Below are 16,534 nucleotides of genomic sequence, written 5' to 3' on the forward strand. Positions count from 1 at the left end.
TTAAACACCCAAAATGAACCAAAAATACATGGTGTTGAGAATGTTCAACTGAGTCTTAGGGTTATATCCAATACCATGCCTACTCAGAGCAGACCCATTGAACCAATCATTTTTTAAACTAACTGTTGTTTGGAGTTGGATTGGGCCCCATGGAGATGAGTCAGCTAAAAGTTTAAGCCTAGCAAGACAGAAATGCTTCAAAACTTTTTTGAAGAACAGTGCAAAGACATGATGATTTTCTGTTAAAGTGTAATATGTATCAGAGATTTGGGATGGAATCCACTTTATTCTGCTTTCTCCTTAATTGAATGGAAGCTTTCACTACATCTAATTTCATTTGGAACTAATTATGATGCAAAAGGTCACACATGTAAGACTTTCTGCATAAATGTATTAGAAGAGGAGGACTGGCACAATCTCACATAATCACTGTTTCTTTAAAGGAAATGAAGAAATAGATTTTTTTTAAAAAAAAATTAACACAGAGAGCGAGCAGATTGTGCCACTTTATGTGATTTGGGCAGAGGGGATCAGCATGCTGAAACTCTTATAATTGGGAGAGTTGTAACGAGAAGCCATGTCTGAGACAGGAGTTACAGGGGAGGAGAGTGGCATGTTTGAAGATTCTTTGCATACAGAAAACTAGTATGCCAAGTAGAAAGTGAGGCTAGGACTCTATTCCCTAATTTTCATTGCCCACACACTCAGGAGATATGAACTGGTATAAAAGACCACTTTTATTTAACTGTTAAGTTACCTCCATGCTAACTCACATATTCCATACCCCATGCATTGCAACTACTAAGCACCATTTTCACCATCTGTACAACTATGGAACCACCACTTGCTCCTATTTTTCAGACCCTTTCATGTCCTTCATGTCATTCATGTCCATCTTCAACCCTGTTCCCATGCCCCCTACTCCCTCCTTTTTTGCAGCCCCAATTTCCCTCTTCACTCCCTTTCCCCTCCCTCTCCTTGCATTTCTTAACCCTCTCTTGAACACAGATCACCCTCATTTCCATGCCTCCTCCTCTCTCCAATTCTGTAGCCTACTTTGCACATGCAGTCTATTATCACTATCACCCCCCCTTTTCAACTGTCCCCTGTGCTCAGATCACCCTGATTTCCATTACTTCTCCTCTCTTTCTATTCTGCACCATATTTGGTGTGTGTGCATGCACCCCCCCACATGTTACTGTATATTTAAGATGAATAGACTCATAAGAGCAAGCCGGGCAGTTAGCTTGTTCAGTCAGAGAAAGTTCAGTTCATTTGATGAATGTTATGTGGGCATTTGCTTGTTAAAGGTGAAGATGTTCTAAATCACCATGCTGAATCTGAAGAAAACACAGCAAATGCACTATGGAAATTATGAGGGTTCCACATCTCTCATATCATGAGGAGAGAGAGAAGTTTGAGCAGAGTGAGAAGGGAGGGACACTGCCATTGTTTAAAACTTCACTTTTCCTCTCAGTTCCCTGCATTACTCAAACTTCTACCGTTGTAACTCTCAGCTCTCAGTTCCCCCACATTCAGATTTCCATGCCATGGACACTGCTGTTGTTCACTTTCCTTCCCTTTGGTCCCCTACTCTGCCAAACTCTCCATTAGGGACTGCATTGTGACTTCATAAAAATCATCCAATTGATTACAGAGATACATGACATTCTTACATTTTTATTATATATAGAGAGAGTATGCAAATAATGAGTGAACATGGGCGATCTGTTTGCTTTCATGTCCTGTTTCTGAATTTCCCAATAAATCTGGCTGGATGACATTTGAATCAGAATGGTTGGGTAGCTGGACATTGGCAGTACTGGAATTAAGAGAACTGGCAAAGGTGTCGTGTTGACTGCAAAATTGTGCTCATGTTTATTCTCATTTAACTTTCTGCACCAAATGTATCCCCCCCCCAAAAAAAAAAATTACAGGCTGTTGCTTTTCCTATGTAAATTTGTAATCAAATATTTGAAAAAAGCTGATGACAAATTATTTGGGTAACTGCTGCTGGCTGTGTACAGCACAGTTCTAGCATCTTAGGAGTTTAATTGGTAAGTTTGTCATATATTCAGGTTCAGACGTGCAGATCCTAAAAGCCACAGAGGTGAATTTTTCAGCTTATTAAATGCTTGGAACCAAAGTGCCTCAAATTGGTGTCAAAAAACCCTTTTACTATGGTTAATTTAGCAAACTTCTTTCTCATTATAGGCACTATTAGAACAAAGGGATTTTAATTAACTTACTGGATTTTTGGTCATACTTCATAGGGATAATTTATCATTTTTACAGCCTGTCCCAGAAGTGGATTTATATGAAATAAATAAATATTTGATAGTGAACCCAAAAATAATTTGTAATAATTGCTTGTTCATGGTTCAAATGTTAGGCACCACACCATGCTGTTTAATTACATTTATACTGCAGTAATAGAATGGGGAAACAATATTTCTTAAGAGTCCAATTTCTCAACAGACATAAGTCTGTTGAAGTCATCCAAGTTATGGCAATCACACTTTCATTTATTGATTTGTGCATTGTCTTGCACAATAAATGTTTCATTAACTGTTGGTTGCTGGGTATGTAAATAGGCCTGAGGGAGATAGCAGGGACTGGTCTAGTGCAGGACAACCTACAGCTCTCAGCCTACTTTCAAAAGCCTTCCCCAAGCAAACAGTTCTGACCTTTGGCAAGAACAGTCAGCTCCTCATCCCACAGCCAGCTGCGCAGGGAGGCAAGAGGAAATAAAAAATGAGGTTGCAGAAATAGCAAGAGAAAGGGAGTGTATGGGTGATAAAGAGACAGAGAATGGGTCACCCCACCCATTTCTTTCCCTTTGGGAGAAGTACTGTAGTTCAGTGGGGTTTTTTTGCCTTGCATGTAGAAGGTCCCATGTTTAATACTGGCATCTCCAGAAAGCACCCAGTATGGATAGTACTGAGCTAGATTGGCCCAATAGTCTGACTAAATATAAGACACCTACCTATGGTCCTATATTCCACTACTGGTATGTCTCTCTCCCTCAGCCAAGGCAAAAGAAAACCTTGCAAAATATTGGGGAGGTGGACTGATATTTACTGGGATCCTGTGTTGTGCTTGCTTTCCAGTTTTTCCAGCTTATATATTGGGGGGGATAATATATGGCCCTCTTAAAGCACTGTATACCTTCAATTTTCTCTCTCTGATTATGTTAAATCTTATTTCCTACTACTTTAGGGGAGAATGAACCAATGCAATATCATTTATACAGAAATCCATTGTCTAGCTGTTGAAGAAGTAAAAAAAAAACAACAACAAAAAACCACACACCAAAGCCTCCAAACTTCATTTCTGTTCCCTTGGTCTGTGTTTTAAAACCCTAGCTATAGTGAAAGAGGCAAGCTGCAGAGATGATCAGAATACAGCTTGAATACAGAATGAGAACAGGTGATTGATCTCGAAGTGGGTATCCAACTGTCAGTGAAATTCTCCAGCAATATCATGTTTATTTTGAAAAAGGCTTGATTTGAAGGGATTTAAAAGAAACTTGGAGCTTATCCACACTTATCTTCCCTCCACTTTCCAGGCACTGTCCGCACTTGAAAACTCTGTCTGAGCATCCGTTTCTTTTGTTCCAGAACTTTGCCCATGAAAACCCGCTCTTTGAAGCTGAATTGGAGCAAACAGCAATTTGCCGAGAACCGAAATTGCTGTTTGTTCTGATTCCACTTTAAAGCACTAGTTTTCACAGGGGAAGCACCAGAGCAAAAAGAAAACAAAACTGGCACTCAGACATGGAGCCGACCTGTGCCTAGAATGAGCACAGCAGGCAGAATAAACCTAATTTCCAGAGAAATGTCATATTTTAGCTCAGGCAAAGTAAAGCTTGCAACACTGATGTTTTCTACTAAACATTACCATAGCTCTTAGTGATGTCAGGAGGACAAACATTAACAATATATGAATCTCCTGTGAACCATGTCAAGACTGCATTAACAAACTGCTGAATACAAAGACCACTGGTATATGGAAAGGAATTGTAATTTTTGCCTTCCAATGAAGAAATACGATCCTTTTGGATTGTGTACATAAGATAATGTCTATGTAGAAGACCTCCCATGTGTGAGAGGGGGGCAAAGTAGGCAGAATGTCCTGTTCCTTTTCCATGACTCTTTTACTACTCATTAGCTCAAAGGTGAACAGGTAGCGACAACAAGGAGAAGGAGCAGCAGGGTCAGCATGTTTCAGGGATTGGTGGTAGAGGGACAGATTCAATCAAGTATGCATTTAAAGGTGACTCTACTGAATTCACACTTTCTGAAAAAAATATGCAAAATGAAACATGGCTATGCTTCAAAATTTTCACTTTTCAGCATTTTGCAATGCAGCTCTCCAGCTGAGTAATTTATGAAAAGATTAATATATGGTATATAAACTTGTATATATTATGAAAATGTGTATAATAGGAAAAATTGTATACTAAAATGTGTATATTGGGAGAAAATTCACACTAAGATGCTGATGAATTTCCGTGGGGACTTTCTAAAAAATAAATCCACCAACAGATGTGGGAATATGGAGAAGTGAATTTAATATTAGAAAATGAGAAACTGCAAGACACCAAAATTGGCAGAATTGCCTGTCCCTAATTGGCTGTGCACCTCTTTACTAGGGTGTGGCTCTCAACAGTTGCCCAGAGATATTGATCACTGACACTGGGGATTTTAAATGAATATGTTACACTTTGTAAATGAAGTAATCTGCAACTCCACAATCCAGGGAGAAATTTGTATGGGCTGAATTTTGGCAGCATGTTTTTGGGACCATGCGCCTAGATGAGACATAAATAAACACCAGTATGAATAAGCTAGTAAAAATGTTCTATAATTTTCTCTGAAGTTAGGAGCAATGTTTGCTACAACCAACAGGTTAAGTCTGCAGCAAATTATAAAGCTAAAATGAAGGCCTGTATAACTCCTCAGTAGAAGTACACCTTGCTGTTCACTATGAACCAAGAGAAAGGTACTTTTCTAGAATTGATTAGTGGATTGTGTCTGATGATTGTATTTTATTTGTGTAGATGTTGGACAGCCTGTGGTTCTTTGATGACTAAGAACGAGACTCTTTTTGTAAACCCTTCAAGGTGAATGAGCATATTGACTCCCCCAGAATTTAGGACTGGATCCCAAGGTTTCCTTGTGGCAAACAATAAAAACTGCTAAAGAAAGCAACAGCTACAACAAGGTCGATTATCCTCCCTGAGAAAATAGTCAAATGGTCCAAAAGAAATGTTCAACCGTCAGCAAATAGTTTTAAGGGGGAACATGCACAAACCACAGTTTGTACCAAGGAGTCTTTTAGGAATAGATAAATAATTCACAAAAGACATCTCTTAAGGATGATTAATAGAGAAGCAAGCCAAGAACTGCTCTTGAGAGCTGGTCATTATGTGCATTATTCATTTAAGCAACACTTTTATGGATAAGACAAAAAGAGGCTGATGGGATCTAAGGCCTGATTCATGCATGCATGTTCATCCCTTGATATTGGCCCCATCAAATGATGGCTTGCATGTGTGGAGTGGCCATTCCAGATGGAATACTAAAGAAGAAATCATTTCAGATTGAATAACATTGATAGGAGTCCATTTGCCAGCACACTAGAAAGAGGAGTCAAGATAACTAAATGTGGATACATAGATTATCTTAATTAAATATAACAACTTGAGGATCTGCAAAGCAAACTATTAGTCAGATTTAACCAATGTACAGTAACCAAATAAAATTAAGTCCAGGGAGGTGTTTGTTAACTCCATCACCTGGGCAAATTAACAGCCACACACCGATTGCACACAGCAAGGTTTCCTAAGATTCCTCCTTCCCTGTTGCATAGACTGCAGTTTCCCCATATATAATGCATTTTTGTATAGTATGTTCTTTTTATCAATATATGTTTTTATATGTACACTTTATCATAGTTTTGGGGGTTTTGTACCCATTGCCTGGCTGGAGAACTGCATTGCAAATTTCAGATTCTGAAAGTTCAGTTCTCGACATTTGAGTATCAGTTTGCATGGTCAGCTTTCTAGTGTGCATTTCATATGGGCTATGGTGCTCCCCATTGCACAATATATACATTTCTGCAAGCAGTTTTGCCACACCGAATACATTTTTGTGTGTTATTGGTAGCAACATGCACATTTTTGCAAACTTTCCCCACATGACTGTATTTTTTAAAATGCCACTATTTCCACACACAAACATATTCTAGTGTGTTAAAATAAGACATTAGAGCAGTAGCAACTGTTAAAATGAACTCTGGAAATCTCCATGCTTCACTGTTTGCCAGTTGTGTTGTTGGCAAACAAATCTCTTTCTAAAGTGCATTTGCTCTGTAGAAGCTAATTTATAATCTTTTCAGGTGTGTCTCCCAAAAGACATTGCCACTCGTCTAAGCCTTTATCTGCACAATGCAGGAAACAAACAGTTGTCTTGGATGTTTGTTTCCAGTTTGAGATGGAATGCTGCTCAGTATTTCTCCCTCCCTCCCTCCCCCCTCTCTCTCTCTTGCACACTTTTAAAATTAATTAAATAAATATCACTTATATTTGCAGGGTAAAACAGAAAGGTGGTGGGTGGACATATAATAAAATGGAATGCTAAAAGCAAAAGAGGAGATAACCCTCCCAGCACATTTCAGGTTAAGATTGTTGCAGCTCCCTTGCTGTTATTTTCCTGGTTGCAATCCGCACTGAAACCTTTTTCATAGTCCAGGCATCACATTGCTGGCATTTTTCACTGAAAACATTGCTGCTCACTAGTGGAGCACACTTTATGAAAACACAATTGTGCTACTTTCCTCATTCACAACACCCAATGCTGGCTGCTCCATTCGGGTGAATGGGGCATTGACATGCCAATCTTAGTCTGCCCCCACCTGCTTGCCTTCCTGTTTATAATCAAGAATTGTGTGTGTGTGTGTGTGTGCTCTGTCCATCATTGGTTCTGGCTCCACCTACTTTTGGTCACTCTGTCTTCTACTCTCTTGGTCCCAGTGGGCACCAGCCATCACTGATACCACCATTCTGTGCTACATGTCACTGTGCAAGTGAAATAAAAAGTGAGAGGGTTTTTAGCCACACAACATGAGAAGTTTATGATGCCTGAAAGGTCACCTTTTCCATATTCAGGTAAAAGCGTGCACACTTTCTCACCTCAGTAGCTGCACGGACAGTTAATGCAGCGTAATGGAGTGAGCAATGTCTTATCTTTTAAAGAGGAGGACCTCATTATCTCAAGCTCCTGCGCTGTTTGTATTTGAGTGGATGATATTTTCCTCAGCCTCCTGTGGGGGGCAATCATAGAATCATAGGTTTGGAAGGTACAGCCAAGGGTCATCTAGTCCAACCCCCTGCAATGCAGGAATCTCAGCTAAAGCACCCATGACAGATGGCCATCCAGCCTCTGCTTAAACACCTCCAAGGAAGGAGAGTCCACAACCTCCTGAGGGAGTCCGTTCCACTGTTGAACAGCTCATACTGTCAGAAAGTTCTGACAGTAAGAGTTCTGATGTTTAGTCAGGAGGATAAAATGTCATTTTCACTTATTCACTCTCACTTGCTCAATATTAAAGATGAAATGAAAGAGGATAAAGTGAAAGAGTCCTGACCAGTTCTGTGGGATGAAAGCCACCCGCAGCAAGAACAGCAGTAATAGCAAATGGATGGTCGCCATGGGTCACATTCACAACATACTTTTAAAGATCATGGCTTTCCCCATTGCTGGGAACTGTAGTTTGCTAAGAATGCTGGGAACTGTCTCTATGAGGGGGTAAACTATTGTTCCCAGTTGGGGGTAGCCATGTGCCTAGAAGGTGTTTTAGCGGCATGGTGTCGATATGGCCATGAAAATCCATAAGCAAAGAATAATGTAAGGAAAGTCAAAGTAACATTTTCCAAAATACCTTAGGGCCAGAAGTGGTGACTCTACATGTTACGCCACACATCTAGTGCCTCACAAGCAAGTAGGCATGAGGCGGCAGCAGGACAGAGGGGGGAAGTAATGTGGATTGGATTCTGTTAACCCCCAAGACCCCTGCTTTTATTTTTGTACTACTCATTAGGGTATAAAGTTAAATGATAAGCATTAAAAATCAATAAGAGAGAGACCCTGTAATGGTTTACAAGGGAAACAACACGTTTCAATGGACCAGCACAATCAGTATGCTATGGTGTTCTCTATGGCTCTGGGTAATTAAATAAATACGGAGAAAAAAATTACTGTCTTGGGAGCAGAGCATCACCAGAAGGAGGCATCCGTTTGCCCTTACAGCACCACATGTTAGTGAGAAACCTGTTTCTAAAACATTCAAGCAAAATAATAAAGGAAAATGCAGCAGTTAAGCATTGTGATGGACAACACTCCTAAATGTAGCATGCAGTGATAGTGCCAGTGTTGATACTTGCATTTTCTTGTAGATTGTGGTGTTTTTTTGAATTGTTAGTATTTTGCTAATGTTTTGACGTTCCATTGTTTGTTTTACACTGTATTGTATGTTAACTGTTGTCACATGAGACAATAGATGGATACAGAACCTTTCTAAACGCAATGTGGTATTTTTGTGGTTCACAACACACAACGGTGTATTTTATTTGCTTTATTAGAATCATTACCCATCTTTTCCCATAAGGACCTAGGGTGGGTTACAAATTTGCATCCAATTCTCCACCTGCTTTTGTGTGACTGGCTTGTGGCTGCTGCCAAGAAGAGTGTGTGGCCCTTGGGTTTAAACACAGGTTCTCCACTCCTGATGGAGATACTGTATGTATACTGTTGGAAGAGAACTGAAGTCATTTCTGCAAAGAGCACTTTTTCAGAGGGAGGGGGAGCCTATTTCCAACACACCTGGGAAATGGACAACATATACAGTTAAATTAGAACAATACCCATAACAACAATCAAGAGTGTTTTTCCTAGCTCTTTGTCACTTTACCTTCTGCCAACTCCCAAAGCAGAACAGCCTTGGGCGCTTCACCAGATTTCCTCTCTTATTTATCTCACAACACCCAGTGGCCATTTCCTAGCTTGAGACGGTTAGCCTCCAGTTATTGCTGCTTACCTTGTCATGTGCTCAAACTGCAGATTTTCTAGCTTTTCAATTAGTCTGCACTTCTCCTAATAATGGAGTGTCCTGGGGCATCACCAAGCATTAGAGGATTAACTCTTCTTTTACTTCCCCCCTCTTAGATGTTAGTGTGATGCTCATTATAAGAGATCAGCCTAAACCCTTGAGGCTGAAAGATACACATCTCTACAGCTTGCAGTTGTGTCTTAAAGGCTCTGCATTTGGGCATCACACACTTGCTTATAGTCTGCGTTTTGCACACAGAGCAGGAACTCTTATCTCCTCTGCAAGGGTTTAATTAGCATTAAAATTATGTGGCTTATCCTATACAATATGCCTCCTTTGACAGTTGAGCCTGTCTTGCTGATAAGCTGGTTGTTGCCATGCCAAGAAAGAGGGACAAAGAATAAAATATATAAAACAGTGTGGGGCCAGATATTTTCCTCTTTCCATTTTGAGGTAGTTTTTGCTTGTGTCTGGAATAATAGGTAATGTGAAAATCCAGAACAAATCCAGAAAATTGTTTTTTCCCCCTTTTCCAGTTCAACAACATTATGTTCCATGGTTATATCTCTACTATTTACCCTGGATGCTGTTGTTTCTTTCTTCCTGGATTATTAATTGGATGATTCCACCCAATCAGGAATCACAAAGTGATGTCACAGTGCAATATAGCTGATAGCCATCAGTTGCATGATTGAGTGATTTGCTCATCTAAACAGCACACTTGTAATGCACTATTACAATGGACTTCTGCATTGGAGGAACTTCTAGGAAGGCTGCACATTTCAAGGGCCATAACTCTCAGAGAGATGGGAGGCTCCATCAATTTTGTTTCTCCTGATTGCTCATTTTTTCAATCCTAAATCCAGTTATCCACACTTCTGAATTAAAACAAATGTTGGTATGCAGTATTAAATAACGTACACAGTTTTGCAAGCAATGTCTCCTAATATAATACTTTTTATATGTTATATTCATTTGCTGTGCTCACTTTCCCCTAATATTTGCACTTTTCTAAACACTGTTTGGTTAGAGAACTGCACCACAAAATTTGGATAATTGCAAATTTTGAAGGGTGGGTGAGCTCTGAATCAATTTTCTCTACCATCCCTACCCATTGGTCAACTCCCTCATTCCTGCTCTTCCCAAAGGGTGGGAGAGGTGCTGTAGGGGACGGAGATGGTAGGTTGCATGTTTGGAGCTCAGGAAGTCCAAGGAGGTAAGGCAGGAATCCTTATTTGACTTGGATTTTATTTGATGTTTGATATTACAAACTAAGCTGGACATAAATTGTTCTGCATTGTATCTGACTAAATCAGAGTAGGTCCATTAAAACCAATGGACTTAAGTTAGCCACAACTAATTTATCTCCCATCAGCTTCAGTGGGTCTTCTCTAAGTAGGACTTAGTCACATGCAGCCTTCTGAGCCTCTCGTGCCTTAAATCCCCCCAGCCACCCAATATGAGTTCTTTTTTTGTTGACCCTGATGCCTGTATATCACCAGCATGCATAATGATTGCTTTCCCCTGTTTTGTATTTGCAGATGGATAATGATTGTTGAGTTGCAGATAATTGTCTTGACCTTTTGCTTTATTTTTCAGAATTGCCTGCATAGAGCGAAGGCTATTACCCTTTGTAATAATGCCATGGATACTTCAAAGGTCATTTCATAAAGCACAGTTGTACAAAAGATGTTCATCATATTTCTAATAAGGGCAACACATGGTCAGCTTTCAGCATAAATAGAACTATCTTCTAAGCTTTGGTTGAAGCAGATTCATTAGAGGAGGGTTTATTTGGATAAGCAAATATATTTTGAGAAGGCCAGCTATATTGGAGTGCAGTTTTCCTCCTCTGAAGTTCCATTCAAAGTACAATTTGGGTTTCCTGTTGACCTTCCTTTCAAATATTATAAAGGTCAATTCACACAATTCATCCAAAAAAGAAAAAAAAGAGCACTTAGCTTCTTTTGCCCTGGGCACCAGCAAAATTGAAAAGAAAAGAAAAATGCATTTCAACTTCAGTGGTAGAAGTCCTGAGTCCTGGAAGCGTGACTAACTAGGATGCATTTGTTTGTTTCATTTTGTGGATGCCTGGATTATTCAAGATGGTGGTTGGGAAGAAGGGTCATACTTTAGTAGTGGAGCACACTTTGTGTGCAGAAGATTCAGTGCCTAACAGCTCCAGGTAGGCCTGGGATAGCTCAGTCAGAAGAGCAGGAAAATCTTGATCTCAGGGCTGTGGGTTCGAGCCCCACGTTAGACAAAAGATTCCTGCATTGCAGGGGACTAGGCTAACTCTACAGTTCTATGATTCATTCTATCCCAAATTCTGGAGAGCCTCTGCTAATTACTGTAGATAATACTAAGCCAGATGAACCAATGGTCTGGTTTATTATAAGGCATCTTCCTATGCCCCCTCTCTTCTTGGCTTCTGTGCCCAACCAAGCCATTATTAGTATTCTGCAGTGCTATTTTTCTAGAAAAAGAGGTGCTGGAACTCACTATGAACAACTCCCTCTTAGAATGGCAATGGCGCCCAACTGAGAGGTGCCGGAACTGAGTTCTGGTGAGTCCCAGCTAGGAAGAAGAAAGCTCTGGTTATTTTGGCAGGCATTTGATCTTTGAGACTGAAAGTGTTTTTAGTGAAGAAGAAGAAGAAGAGTTTGGATTTGATATCCCGCCTTTCACTCCCTTTAAGGAGTCTCAAAGCGGCTAACATTCTCCTTTCCCTTCCTCCCCCACAACAAACACTCTGTGAGGTGAGTGGGGCTGAGAGGCTTCAAAGAAGTGTGACTGGCCCAAGGTCACCCAGCAGCTGCATGTGGAGGAGCGGAGACACGAACCTGGTTCCCCAGATTACGAGACAACCGCTCTTAACCACTACACCACACTGGCTCTCTACACCACTGACTGGTCCTCTTGTTTTTAAATTGTTTTAAGCTGTTATATTTCTTCCCATTGTTATTATTTCTTGGGTTGTTTAACTGAATTTTTAAACTTTTTTGTATTTTTTGTTTTAAATAGTTAGCTGCCCTCATCTCTGTGAATACAAATGAAAGGTGGGAGATACATATTACAAGTTCATTCACTGTCCCACAAGAAGTGGGAGAAAACTATTTTTTTTTGGGGGGGGGAGTGTCAGTGTCAGATGAAGCTCCTGAGTTGACCACTGACTTCCAGGCTGTCTTCCATAGGATGTACAATGTTTCTCCAAAGTATCTAGAAGAAATTCAACCCTCCAGCTTCCTCTAATGTAAGACATGCCACAATGCATTTTAATTGGGAACTCCACTTAATTAAACGATCAAGCAATTCCTTTTGTTCTTCTTAGACAGCAGTAAGACTAGATGAGCAACGCAAGAGACTTCCTGAATCTCTTTAATATGTCACTCAACTTTGCTTTGCATCACTCCCAAACTAATACTTTCTCCCTAACTTTTACTAAAAAAAACAACACCTAGTGTTTTTTTTATTTTTTAAGTAAAAAACTGGCAGGTTTTCCCTTGGTTGCATCTAATATCAAAATCAAGATTTATTAACATTACAAAGAGCACCACTCTCGTAGAGTGCCCCTTTTATCATTCTAAGCAGCTGCCTTCAGGCAAAACATTTAACCTTGGGAAATGCGATAGGAATTGTGGGAAGCCAGAAATCTTTGAAACCCTTTGAATTCAGTCAGAAATCTACTATCCAGCTTGAGCTGAAAGAAGACGAGGCCCTTATTTTCATTTGATGTTTATCAATTCTATCCATTGCATTTAAAATTGAAAGATATGGCAGCTCTTACTTATAAACAATGACTTTTCATTTTTCCTTAAAGCAGTCCAATGATGAAAAATACACCTTTACCCCACTGGGAATGCTATTAGGATGAAAGCAGCCAGGAAGAGAAAGAAGAAAAAAGCTCGCGTGCACTAAGTGTTTAAAATAGGACCACAAATGATCTTATCTATTATTCTGGCTGTTTTATAGCAAAATGATAAATTTTGTGTTCCGTTTTCCTTTTATATCACCTGTTGCCTCTGCTAGAGTAAAAGGAATGGTATGTCAATTATAAGTCCTTCTTTGGCAGTTGGCAGTATATTTCCGGTTGCAAAACGAAACAGAACAAGATGGATGTTTTATTTTTCAAAATCTTATTGTAACAATCTGCCCAGCACTGAGAAAAACTAACAGCATCCCTCCAAAAGGAGAATTACCTGTAGTAATAAATACTTTCATAAATGCTTTGAACTGCATAATTGTCACTGAGAACTCACTTAAAATAGGTAAAGAAAGGCATTTGAAGGTCAAAAACAAAAGAAATATGCTGGTGTGGAACAGGTGAACCAATTTAGGCTGGGAAAGTAAGCTTGCAGCTTTTGCATCCTACAAACATAGCAGTTTTGCCACCCACCAGTAGCATTTGGTGTGGTGGCACAGACAGGGATGCATTGCTCACCTGCCTTCCCAATGCTGAGCATCGCCGGCAGTTCCTGAGAGGGATAGCAGTGAGGTGCAGGCTGCAGGTGAGGAGTGAAACCAGTCTGACACCCCTGCCTCCACATTTGCATTATACTGAACTCCCTGCCCCTCATCTGTCACCCACTTGGGAACTGGCAGAAAAACTCAGCATTAGGAAGGCCAGTGAACAATGCTGCCCTGCCCCTCTGACTGCTACTGCACCACCCCTTCCCTTTATTGTTGTTGTTGTTGTTGTTGTTGTTGTTGTTGTTGTTGTTGTTGTTGTTGTTGTTTTGGCCAGCCTCTCACCATGTTGAAAGTTCTGTCCAGCACCACCACCAGCTAATCTTTCCCTGACAATATCCCATTAAGCCCTTCCAGGAGTGCCAACTTTAATAAAATATTGGAGGGGGCAGGTAAGCCCTGCCCCATATAATCAATCACAAGACACAGTGCACACACCCCATTTGAATGGTAATGCCCATCAACTTGAGGGAGGCCCAGCACCCTCAAATATTTTTCGTGGGTGCCTAGGAGCTGGCTCCTATGAGTCTTTCAGGTTCTCCTTGCCTGTCAGAAGAGAGACTTCAAAGTTTTAAAATGTCAGATCTGTGCTGTATTTGTACCGTCCCCCCACATGATAAGCATAATTTTAGTCTCAGATATATTAATACTTGATAAGTAATTCAAAGAATAATTTCAACTGAATATGTGGCATGCAAACCCAAAAATTCGTCAACCACAAATTGACATTGGCTTTGTTTCACATCTCCAAGACACACTAACTGCCATGACTTTCTTTCTATTCATATTTTAATCAGAACATTAATTACAGTGGGAAATTGCACACATGTTAAGCTCCCTGGCAGCAGCTGGCCTTAAGGAGACTATTCTCTGAGCAGGTAAATGACTATGGAAGGTTCAATTATAGGTGTCCTCTAACTTTCACAGATTTAATTCTCGTAAGTCAGAGGTCTTTCTGCTTAGCTCTCACCACCTGTTCAGCGATGACTCCCACATTGCCATCTCTGTTGGCGGCACACGATGGGTCGGTCAGACACTTCAATGCTCTTTTTATAAAAAAAAATCCCTGAGAAGCAGCACATTGCAGCTAACCTTTGCCACCTTATCAAGCTACCTTATTACCATGTTCAGGCTGTGAACAGATTAAAATGAAGGTCTCTGTGCACAAATGCCAAGATCTCTGCCATGACATCTATACTTGATCAGCGTAGCTAACTTTTATCCGTTTTTCAGAATGAGTGGAGAAAACTTCAAGGTTGGCACCATTTCCAATATACTTCTGTAGCAATTTCAGACTGAATTCTTTAATGTCCTTCATTGACTGACTGATAAATTTATTTCAGAGCACCACCCATAACAGCAGAAAGATAAGAGGGAGGTTGTAATGCTCTGTATAAAACAAATTTGATAGATCCCGTTCTTAAGACTTAGCTTACAATATAGCAAAAGACACAGGCAGAAGTGGCTCATTGGGTGGTGCAGAATCACTATGCTAGCATCTTGCCAGGTGAGTTGCCATTTTTTACCAAGGGGGATAAGGTAAGGGTCAATGCAATGCTCCTTCCTCTCCCAGTAAGGAACATCCACCCATTCACTGGGCAGTTAGAGCAGTGCCCCTCTCACCCAGAGATGTTTGAGAAATTTCGCTCCTGTGCACCTCAGTGTCAACTGACCCTTCCCATACCTCCAAAGCTAGTGTGCAGATTGGAACACAATTGCATTTCAGATTTTCCCTTTTCGAATTTTGCAACACAGTTCTCTGCTCAGAAAATATACCAAAATGTTTAGAAGAGGAATTTGTGATTATTTTAGGGGAATTGTTGCTGTTGTAGAAAAAGAAGAAAGGCAGATCAATGTGGACATGGGATGGATTTATGCAATAACATATGTGAAAATGACACTGACCATAAACAAGACTCACCCATCAAACACTAGTTACAATATTATTTATTTATTGAAATCCCAGGTTGACCTGAAGCAGCCTGATTTGGTTTGGAATCCAAGATCTGGCTAGATCTAGTATACAACCTTAATATATATTTTTAGACTATATATTTTGAAATAATGACTAAAATTTAAACAGATGTGCATTACATATTACTATAGTAGGAACCAGGTGATCTGTGTTCCTGCTCACTCTGTTCTCCAGCTGCTCACTGTTGAGAGGCCATTTCAACACACCTGTTTTCCCTTCTTATGGCTCTTTAATTTTAAATTGCACTTGGGTTAGGCAGTTCTTCAAACAGGGGTGTGTAAAGTAAGACACATAGCCACCCTAGTTCCTACTGTTGCTATCACCTGTCCACTTGCCAAGCAAATCCAGCAAATAAGGGGTCGGCAGTAGCCATTGCTCCTATATTCACTGCTAATGAGGAAGATTCATAGTAGGCCAAAGAGACACTCAAAAGTGTCCTTGGAGGTAGCTTGACCAGACCATGTTCACTTCTCATGTCAGTCAATCCTGAAGTCTTCCTGCTGTTACTTTCAGTAACTGGACTGCTCACATCTTTAACTCTGATACTAAGCTGCCTTATAACAAGTCAGGCTGTTGGTTCATCGGTCTGTCTTCACCGACTGGTGATGGCTCTCCGGGTTTTCAGGTGTGTTTGGGGGTCTCCCCCAGCCCTCCCTGGTGATGCCAGGCATTGATCCTGGGACTCTTTGCATCCAAACCATGCTCTACCACTGAGCCACAGCCCTCCACTTCATTTGGAATGTGAGCAGCTCTACATGTTACAAACAATAATCTGAATAAAAAAATTCCTTCCAGTAGCACCTTAAAGACCAACTAAGTTAGTTCTTGGTATGAGCTTTCGTGTGCATGCACACTTCTTCAGATACTTCAGATACACATTTTGTGCATGCACACGAAAGCTCATACCAAGAACTAACTTAGTTGGTCTTTAAGGTGCTACTGGAAGGAATTTTTTTATTTTGACTATGGCAGACCAACACG

The sequence above is a fragment of the Podarcis bocagei genome, assembly GCF_964188305.1.
Source record: "Podarcis bocagei genome assembly, chromosome: 7".
Lineage (NCBI taxonomy): Eukaryota > Metazoa > Chordata > Lepidosauria > Squamata > Lacertidae > Podarcis > Podarcis bocagei.